Below are 10,777 nucleotides of genomic sequence, written 5' to 3' on the forward strand. Positions count from 1 at the left end.
AGAGAGAGGAGGAAACTGAGCAGAGAAGTATGAAGGATAAAGAAAAGAAGATGGAGAGAGAAACAGGACATCAAAGGTGTGATGAACAACAGACAGGGAAGAAGACAGAAGAGAGAGAGAAGGAGGAAGGGAGACAGAAATACACGCTTGAATGACAGAGACAGAGTGAGTGCAGGGGAGACAGAGACAGTCATTACCACTTAATGATTAATACAGGATTTAAATGAAATATTCATGAAAGGAAATTGGAGCTTTAGACAAATCCAAAGGCCCCTTCCCTGATCCCGCCTCCCCCTTCCTATGCTTGCTCTCTACTGGAGATACATGCTCTCTGCTGTCATAACACGGAAACAACTGATGGCCGTAACCGGGAGGGGTAGCTTTTTCCTTTGATGGTATTTGCCTCCATTAAAAACTTGTCTGCTGATCTGCCTGGGTGGCTCCTGAGCTTCTCTGCAAGGGTGAGACCCTTTAGAGAAGGCTCCTGGCACCTTGCAGTTGATCCACACAGCTTCCCTTTCTTCTGAACTCCATCTGTGGTCAGGCTCCAAGAGTTCCCTGAGTCAAGGCCTTCCTCTCCTGCGGGAGATAGCTGGAAACATCCTCGAGGATGGTGACTGCCCTGCATACAGCCCTGCAGAGCCCTGTGCTGGTAAGTAACAGAAACTCAATAAATCCACGTACACTGCCATTGGCCATCTCCCCAGCCCAATGCAAGTAGAAAATTGCCTCATCACTCTGAGCCACCGTGTTCTCATCTCTGGGTGTAGACGAATACCTGTCCTGCTGGTAGTGTTACCCATGGACGCTGTCAGGAAGGAGGTGACGGTGCTCTCCAAGGGCTTGGCGTAGGATGGATGATTTGATTTCCCCATTCACTGCCTCCCTCCCTCCCTATCAGCAGGGAATGAAACTCAGACCCCTACTACGTCTTGCTCCCTGAGGAGTGATACTAAAGCCCGTTATTGGTAATTGGGTTCCTTTACTGTTCGCGCCCCACAGTCGGGGATGAACTAGGGAGGTTTGGCCTGGGGAGGTTGGGTGGGTTTGTTGATTCTCACACCCCTCCCCCACATCAACCTGCCTGGGGAATGTACTGTTTCCACATTAAGTTATGTACAGATGAAATTTCATCTTTTGCCTGTTTTTCCCCCCTTTCTTTCTTTCTTTCTTTCTTTCTTTTTTTTTAAGAATTTTTAAAATTTTAATACAGTTCCAATTAGTGTGCCAGGTTCATTTCAGCTCCTTTACTGCCAAACCTGGGGGCAGGGACCACTTCAGTTTCTCTGCCTTCTCTTTGTCTGTGATGACCGAAGTGGAAAGGTATCTGCTGCATCGGACTTTAAGCTTTGCATTATCCTTATTTTTCCTTGGTCTTGATGGACTTGGCATCCTTTCCCCTGGCCATGAGCAGAAAGTCCTTGATTTCTTCAATTTTTTGCGAGGCATGGTTACGAGGGGCGCAGGCAAGCGTGTGATAGGCACCACCCAAGAGACACTCACCTGCCTGGTTTTTGAAGTGCCGTATTTCCTCAGCTCGAGAGGAGCTGGGAGGTCAGTCCTTTTATTATAAAAATACCTTGAGCTGTCAATTTCCCATCATAACGGTGTCTTAGGTGGTCTCCTTCCTTTCTGACTTTCCTTATTTAGTCTCGGATGTCAGTTTCTTCATTTAAGGTGGAGATGATGATATTTATTTCCATGGGGCCAGATGAGGCTCAACGGAGGGCTTTCTGAAGGGTTCATTCAACCTGTTCAGCCGTTGAATATGGTTGTGACAGTGTGTGTGCCATCTTGCTTTCATCTGAAAGCTCCAGGAAGCTAGGTGACACCTCTGTCTTTTCACCGCCGTGTACCCAGTGCCCTTGCAAAATGCCAGGTGGACAGAAGGTGCTCAGTTAGTGTTTTCCGAACAAATGCCTGACCTCGGGTCTTCAGAGGTTAATCTTCATTGTCGCATACCTATTCTCGTCACTATTTAAACATCTCTTACTAGAGCTCAGGGCTGCTGACATCCCCACTCCATCCCTTCACCCCACCATTCCCAGCCCCCGTCTTGCATTCTGGGGGAGAGTTGATGGGTAGCCCTGTAGTTCAGAGCATGCTCTGGGCCAGCCGACACTGGACCACAGGGACTGCAAGAGGCAAATACAACACGACTGGACCACTGCAGGCTGATTCAGTGCAGATGAAATACCTGTGCTGCCCTCAGAAATAGGAGGCTTCTGTCCGGCTTCAGAGGAAAAAATAAGAGGTGATCCCCAAAGAACACAGTAGTCTAAAAGGGGCAACTCTATCTACAGGGAGATGGAAGGGGGACAGGCCAAGGATTGCTGGACAGTTCCACCTTTCTGGGCACAACCTCAGGTGACTCAAACAATATTGGGCCCGTGTTACCAATAGGAGGTGTACACATTTCCCATATTGTCTTGTTTATTTCACCTAACTCGGAGATATATTTCTGTTTACGAGACCGGGACAGGCCTGACCGTCTACGGGTGATCAGTAGAGTTGACTGATGATAACATGATGGCATGCAGGAGATATCTTGCAACGTCTTTTCTCTGTGGTCCTTAACACTCTCTGACATGCCCCCCATGTCCCTTATTTATCTTGCTTATTGCGTGTTTCTCTCCAACTTTGTATGCTTCATGAGAACAGAGATGTGTATCTTTCTGTTTGTTTTTTAGTTTTGTTTTTTCCCCCAGCTATATGCCCAGGCTCAGAGCACCGCCTGGCACATATTAAGCATGTCCTAATTATTATTTGTTTATTCAGTCAAACAACTAATTTCCTACCTAAGCAGTGCTTATTCCTTTACATAACGCAAAACCAAACAAGGATATTTAAATGTACCTTTTTTTTTTTTCCTGATGGAAATGCCTTAGAATATATTACTCAATCCCCCGACTTCCTAAAAAGAGCTTAAACAATCGTAGGTGATGCTTTTGGTACGTTCACTTCGTAACAAGTGCTTTATTTGATTGATTCATTTAATCCTCGTGGTAAGCTTTTTCTGTGGATGAGGGAAATGAAGCACAGAGAGGGTGAGTGATTTGCCCCGTATCACACAGTATTTAAATTCAGACCCAGCATTCAAACCCAGGCAGTATGGTCTGAGAGCCTGAGGGCTTAACCACCAGACTAGACTACGTCTGAATATGAGTTAGGGTGTTTGAAAAGAGTCAGCGTGTCCACGCCCCCTCTGAAAGCCAAATCTCCTATCACAGCGACTCCCCGAAGGGATCCTGAGATGGGAGTGCCTTCTTGCCACACAGACCGTAGAGTAGTGTAATTTTCTGATGTTCCTTCTCCTTCATCGCTAGCTGTTACTGGGTGATGCCGTCAGGACTTTTCTAAGAAGTCCAGCTGTGATGATGCTTCTGTTTTGCTAAATCTGAGAGGAAACCAGATGGTGAGGAGCCTGTTTTATGCCCCAAGGGGTTTAACCTACGAATGTCTTCTCCGCAGCCTTTGAGGACAGGGGTGTCCTGTGTCTGGAGGCTAGTAACCCCATCGAGCGCTGATGTCTGTGTTGCTCACGGCCCTTTATCCTGCAGCTGTGATTGTGTCGATGTGTACTTGGTTCACATTCACTGTGGGTGTGTGGGTGTGTGGGTGTGTGTGTCTTTGTGTCTTAACCGGCATTGCTTTTCTATTCTCATCGTGTTCCAAAAGGGAAGTGATAGCTCAAGGCAAATCAATGTGACGCCTGTATCTTATTTATGAGGCACAAAGCCCTCCCCTTCGCCCTTGGTGACCTAGAGGAAACTTTTCATCTTGGAACCTTGTCATGTCCTAGGAATGCTGTAGGTAGGACTTGTTCTGTACTGAAGCCGTAATACAGGCCCTGAAGTACTCACGGAGTTTGTTGGCACGAATTAAAGAGCAACGCGCCTGAGCTCTGTGACAGCCAAAAAGCGTTTGCCCTTGCCCCTGAGTTTATGGCTGGGGGTGGAAGAAGCTTGTCATCTACATAGGCTACGCACGTTTCTATGAACCAGCTCACTGCCTCGACCTTATAAAGGCCATTTGCCAACCCAGGAGTAAAGCACTTACAACAGTATTTGTTAAGATCTAGGTCACAACAGATAGAAGGCCACTTACTCCTTTCCTAAGCTTATTTTTTTTTCTTCTGAAATAAACATTGACAAGTATGGCAAAAAATTCAGTGATCATCGATGTCTTTGTTAGTCAGAATCAGAGATCGGTCCTACAGGTAACACGTTAACCACATTTCACACTGGGTACAGTACTAAGTGCTTTATCGGGTGAACTCCTTTAACCCTTACCGTATAAACGCAAAGCACGGATACAAAGGATGTGGAAAGCATTTAAGACCAACTTCTTCCCTACTCGTTATCAGGGAGGCCAGCCTCGGGGAAATCTGTAAGCATTCTGGCTGAGGAGGAGTCTCACTCCCGATTCCCACTTTCAAACATCTAGTTCATCCAATACTGCCTCCTCCATGAAGTCGTTCTGACTTCCCCTAAAACATGGGATTTTTCTCTCCCTCCTCATTTACATCCCTCATTGACAACCTGGCTGTACTTTTGTCTGGCTCTGATCCTTTTCTGCCAGGCACCGTGTTTCTCTGAGGGTGTGGGATGGGCTCTAAGCAAGGGATTTGGAGTCAAAAGACATCTGTTTGACTTTTCCCAGGCTCCCTGGGTGAGTGCTACTAATCGTGGCATTATCTTCCCTCGGGGAACTTCTGAGACCTAGTGAAATAACACATAGATAGTGCTTTGCTAACTGGAAGCCTAGGCTACAGCCTGTGTTACTATGACCAGTGCGTAAATACACCGACAGGAATGCTGGCCTGAGCCATCTCTGTGTGTTCTCTGACACCCTGAGCACTGCCTGGGAGCCAGCAGACTCGCCTGATGTCTTATCAAAGGGATATTTTTAGGAGACAACCAAACGCCTTCTTTGCAGCCAGTCACACGAAATATCTCAAGAGCACCTTCCCCCAGACCCAGAAGCGGGCCGAACAGACCCTTAGCTGGGGCTGGATTCTTTAAGGCCAACGAGGCACCATGCATCCGCTCGCTAGCCGAGAGGAGGAAAGACTCCTGGAGGCGCTTTGTCAGTAAAGGGGAAACTACCCTTTAACCGTATCATGCTAATGCGGCCAAATCCTTCATCGTGAGGTCAGAAGACAAAGTGAGAGATGCGAGAGGTGTGCCCTGCGTGGGGCAGAACGATAGCCTTCAAGTCTGATCCCCAAATGCAGACGTGCTAGGCCGTTCTGCACTTCTGGAAGGGAGGCTGTATTTGTGAAGTGATGGAACAATTTCCATGGCAACAGACTGTCTGGTGTCAGAAGAACCGACATGAAAGCTCCACGTGCCAAGTCTGTATTTATGTGATGCTTATCTCCCTGCCTCCTACAACGCAGAGAGGGCTTGATCTCTCAGCAGACGTCCTTTTCCATCCAAACGATGCCCATGTAAAAATCATGCCATTTCTCTCAGACTTCCACATCGAAAGGTTGAGTGTACTATTTTTGTCTTGTAAAATTTTTGGTAGCCTGAATGGAGCTGTCAGGGTCTTTGTAAACAGATCTGGCTGGACCCTCAGGAGGTGACCCTGGGGTGATGGGGAGGGGGGACAGCTAGGACCAGAGTCTTGGTCTCCTAGAGAATGTGGCATTGCTCTCTGCCCAGCACCTTGCTGCAGGATGTTGGGAGTGGAGGAGTGTAGTCAGAGGACCAGGATGGACCCTGAATCCAGAAGCCTGGCCAGGCAGGGTGGGACTGAGCCGGGAGGCTGCTCCCTGCTGCTGTAGGCATCTTCCTGTAATTGACAACCCCCTTGGAGAAACTCTGCTTTTATACCTGGGTCCTAATCTCTGATGCTTCCCAACACGTTCTCACCATAATCTGTGCACTGGAGACCTCAAACCAGAGACTTCACTCTTGGCTCCTTTCCTGACCTCAGGCTTCTCCACAAACCACAAAGCCCTATATTGTTGCTCCTTAGGACTTAACCCTTCCTCACCCATATCCATCTTCCCAAACCGTAGGCCACGTACATCAGGAGAAGCCCAACTACCCCTATCTTGCTCTGTACCCCAAAGACTGGATGTCAAGCAGTGTCCAAAAGGGAGGTACCTTCTATCATTGCTGGTCAGCAAGATGCCCGCGGGGAGCGGGTAGATAAACATTTTTAAATGCTTAGTACTGATTAAAATGTTCTCAACTGGCCTGTGGTAATGGTCGCACATATCTAGGAATATGTTAAAAGCCATTCATTTGTACACCTTCGATGGGCGAATTGTATGGCACGTGAATCGCATTCCCATAAAGCCATTTTAAAAAGTGAATTGGTAGGAAAGAATACAATCTCATAAAACCAGCGAGGTCAAAGCTTAAAAAGAAATGTATTTAGATTAAAGCTGATTTAGAGAACCAATATGGTATACATCGTAGAACAGGAGGTATGTAGGTATGGTAATGAAAGTTTTGGGAAAAGTCTCCCCTCTGGTAAATCTTTCATATAGTCCTGGTTAGAGTGTGTGTCATATCCAAGTGTTCTGTGTACATTGTGGACCCACCCTTCCAAAGTCAAGTATCATATCCTGACCCTGAAAATATCCTCTGGGGGCAAAATCACTCCCATTTGAGAGCCACTGCTCTAAGTCAATAATCACTGAACACTTGATAGATATTTATGGTCACCTTTGATGAGCCAGGCACTATCCTAGGCGGTGGGGACAGAGCAGTGACCAAGATAGCCCAAGTTCCTGCTTGAAAGAAGTTTATATTCTAACGAGGGGGATAGAAACCAAGTGAGCAAATTCATAAGCATGCCTATTCAGATAAACACTAAGAAAAAAGTCAGACAAGGTGGTGGAATTGAGAGTGGTTGGTGGTCAAAGACAGCCTTTCTGAGGAGGTAACATGCAAGAGAGATGTGAGAGTCAAGGACGGGCCATTCATAAGAAAGGAAAGGGGCTGCCTTGTAAAGCAGAGAGGCTGCTGGAAGGAGAGTCCCAAAGGAGGGAATGAGGTTGGTGAGTTTGGGGAGCAGAAAGGAGGTCAGTGTGACAGAACCTAGGGAAAGAGGACATGTTAGGCTTTCAGAGTTCAGGGCAAGATGCTTAGGTTCTGTTCTGAGGGAGATGGGAAGCTGCTGGGGGGGGCTTTAAGTTGGCGTGGAGTAATTTATGCTTTTACAAGTTCATTCATTCAGGCTGCTGGATGCAAATGGTCTATAGGGGTGCACAGAGGGAAGAGTAAAATCAGTGAGGGGACAGCAGCTGTCATCCAGGGAAGACTGAGGAGGTGCCGAACTAGGACAGCGGTAGTAGAAACGAGAGCAGTAAAGACAGATGGTAGTGACTGAGGGAGGGTAATCCTAGTTGTCATAGAAAAGATGAGTGAATGCCCGGAGAGGGCACGAAAGCCAGAAAAAGAGAGACGTTGGGTTTCTCCCTGAAATTGGGAGTCCCTTTGTCTGAATTTGGCCAGGGTTTATTGAGAGGAGAAACATGACTGGCTAATCAAATGAACTCCATTCTCTTAAGATTTTCCAGCCTGTGGTTCAAGTTGGGTTTCTTTCATGGAAAGACCATTATTTTTTTCCTATAAAGAGGGTTAATAGACTGTAACACCCGCTTAATTATAACCTGCTTCCTTGACCACTTTCTTTGGTTTAATATTTACTCAGCTTAGCATTTATCATGGATCTCAGCATAGGGTGAGGCCACTGAAAAAACTCCTTGAACACAAACCTTCAGTAGTTCAAAAACTGCATTAAAAATAGGCCAGTCTTTCATAACATATCTTGAGGGGGGAAAAGCAAAACAGAACAAAAGCAGAGTCTTAAAGCCTTCTTGGGTCTCTGATTATTGCTTCCCTTCAAGTTTTGTGAAATTGATAATAATAATAACAGCAGTGTAATAACCACAATTACCGTTTATTGAGCACCTACTGAGCACCAGGCTGTCTGAATCATGTTAGGTTTAATCCCTATTACACCCCTACAGGTGGGTGTTACTGTCCTTACCTAACAGATGAGGCGAAAATGGCTCAGGAAGGTGACGTAATCGTGTCAAGACCACACAGCTGGTGTGTTAGCTTCCTAGGGCTTCCTTGACAAATTGCCACAATCTGTATTTCTGCTCTGGATGCCAGAAGTCTGAAATCAGGGCTTGCCTCAAAGGCTCTAGGGAAGGATCCTTCCGTGGTGCCTCCAGATTCTGGGGGCTCCGGGTGCTCACTGGCTGTGGCCTGCTTAATTCTAGCCCCTGCCTCTGTTTTCACATGCCTTCTCCTCTTCCCCCTGTGTCTGCCCAATGGATGTCTCTTATAGGGACACATGTCGTTGACTATAAGGCTGATCAGATAGTCCAGGATGATCTCAACTTGTGATATTTAAGACCCCTTTTTCCAGAGAAAGTCACATTCATAGATTCCAGGGGTTAAGACATGGGCACTTCTTTTGGGGGGGGTACCATTCAACCCACTACAGCTGGTTACTTGTAAGTAGCAGAGCCTTGAACACACTAAATTTGCATCATCAAAGAATGTGGGGCGCCCAGGCTTTTCTTCTTTCGTCTTCATTGCCTCATACATTCTTTGTTTCCAGTGACCATGACCAAAGAGCCAAAGGATTTTTTTTCATCTAAAATAAACTTAGCAGCATAATACAGTAAAAGTTATAATTATAGGTTTCCCATCCAAAATGGTGGCAGGTATTCAAAGAACACCCTCATGTTAAAAGATGCCGGTCTTGCTAACTCTAATTACAAAGGAGGGTAAATAATGTCAAAATACATCTTGGGAGTTTTCAGAGCAGTAAAAAGTAAGTGTTCACAGCTAAATGGCAACTGACATCTGGATGGATTGATGATACAGCTTTTTTTCTTTCCTTTTTTTCCCCTGCTGTTAATTAAAAGTTAGTTTTATCAGTAGAAATTAAGGCCAGATTTTTTAATCCCTAACAGCCACTCAACCTTTCCCCTCATTCACATTAAATCTGAAGTCTAAAGAAAACCCACAGCAACTGGGCCTGAGCATCACAGAGGGAGGCAGAGAGCAAATGATAAAAATGTAACATGAGGGGTGCCTGGGTGGCTCAGTGGGTTAAGTGTCCGACTTCGGCTCAGGTCATGATCTCACGGTCTGTGAGTTCGAGCCCCGCGTCAGGCTCCGTGCTGACAGCTCAGAGCCTGGATCCTGTTTCAGATTCTGTGTCTCCCTCTCTCTCTGCCCCGCCTACCCCCTGCCTGATGTTCTGTCTCTCTCTCTCTCTGTCAAGAATAAATAAACATTAAAAAAATTTTTTTAAATGTAACATGATAGGATGTGGAACATTTGGAATCATCACACGCCGCTGGTGGGAATGTAAAACGGTATAGTCATTTTGGGACAAAGCTTTGCAAGTGTTCAAATGGTGACACAGAGAGTTACCATGTGACCCAATAATTTCACTCCCAGACATACACCCAAAAGAAGTGAAAGCATATGTCCACAGAAAAGCTTATACAGGAATGTTGATAACAGCATTGTTCATAATAGCCAAAAGAGTGGGAACAACCCAAATGTTTGTCAAATGAAGTCTATGGGTTAACAAGCTATATCTACACAATGGAATATTATTCAGCAATAAAAAAAGAAATGGGGGATCGATGCTAAAACAGGGATGGACCTCGAAAACATAAAGTTAAGTAAAAAAGCCACATACAAAAGGTCGCATATTGCATTATTCCACTTTTATGAAATGTTCAAAATGGGTAAATCCATAGAAATAGAAAAAAAAATGAGTGTTTCCTGGGCCTTAGGGATTAGGAAAAATGGGAATTGTCTGCTGGTGAGTAAGGTAAGGCATTTTGGGGGGAGGGTTTGTATAGGTTCTAAAAACTGGTTGTGGTGAGCTTGTACAATTCTGCGAGTATACTAAAATCGTGGAATTTCACACCTTAAAGCGTGACTTGATTGCATGTGAACTTTATCTCAGCAAAGCTGTTACAATGATTTAAAAAAAATAAAATAAAAATGTAACATGATAAGCCTCTTTTTAAAAATGTTGCTGTAAATCCTCAGATGCATCATTTAAATCTCTCTCCACAATGCTGCAGAGGAGATCTACCACAATTTCACCTCCCTCAGCAAAATATGTTGGTAATTTGGATTGTTTGCTCTTTTGATTAATGCCAACAAGAACATCTTCATGCCTAAAGCCTTGAAAAAACCTCTATCTCTCTATCTCTCTCTATCTATCTATCTATCTATCTACCTATCTAATCTTCCACCCATCCATTTCTTATCTACCTCTCTTTTCTATCTGTCTATCTATCTATCTATCTATCATCATCATCATCATCATCTATCATCTTTTTTGTCTATCTATCATTTATCTACCTACCTATGTAAACTTCTAACCACCCATCCATCCACCCATCTCTCTCTCTCTGTCTCTCTCTTCCTCTCATCTATATCATCTATCTATCATCTTTGTATCTCCTCCCCACAGTTGATTCCCAGGTCAAAAGGGACAAACTGACCTTACAGGACCAACTGGATAGAACTAGAGTCTCCATTCTCCTCTCACACCCCCTTCTTCTCTTCCTCTTTTCTTCCTTCCCTCCCTCTTTCCCTTATTCCTTCCTTTTTTCTCACTTTCTAAACTTACCGAGACCATCTCTCCCTAGTCATTCTGGAGGTTTGACTGCTACGAACAGTCTAAGAGATGAGTATGAAAGGCATGAGAAGTATTTTTCTCTCTGGATCGACATCCAAGAACTTACACAAACAAGGAATTCAAAGAG

The 10,777-nt window shown here is 45.2% G+C and overlaps 1 pseudogene; it reads right to left on the reverse strand.

Annotated features, from left to right (window-relative positions):
• Positions 1 to 1,190: 1,190 nt before the first annotated feature.
• LOC122234903 lies at positions 1,191 to 3,320 on the reverse strand (annotated as a pseudogene).
• Between the last annotated feature and the right edge of the window lie 7,457 nt (positions 3,321 to 10,777).

The sequence above is a fragment of the Panthera tigris genome, chromosome F2 (genome assembly GCF_018350195.1).
Source record: "Panthera tigris isolate Pti1 chromosome F2, P.tigris_Pti1_mat1.1, whole genome shotgun sequence".
Taxonomy (NCBI): domain Eukaryota; kingdom Metazoa; phylum Chordata; class Mammalia; order Carnivora; family Felidae; genus Panthera; species Panthera tigris.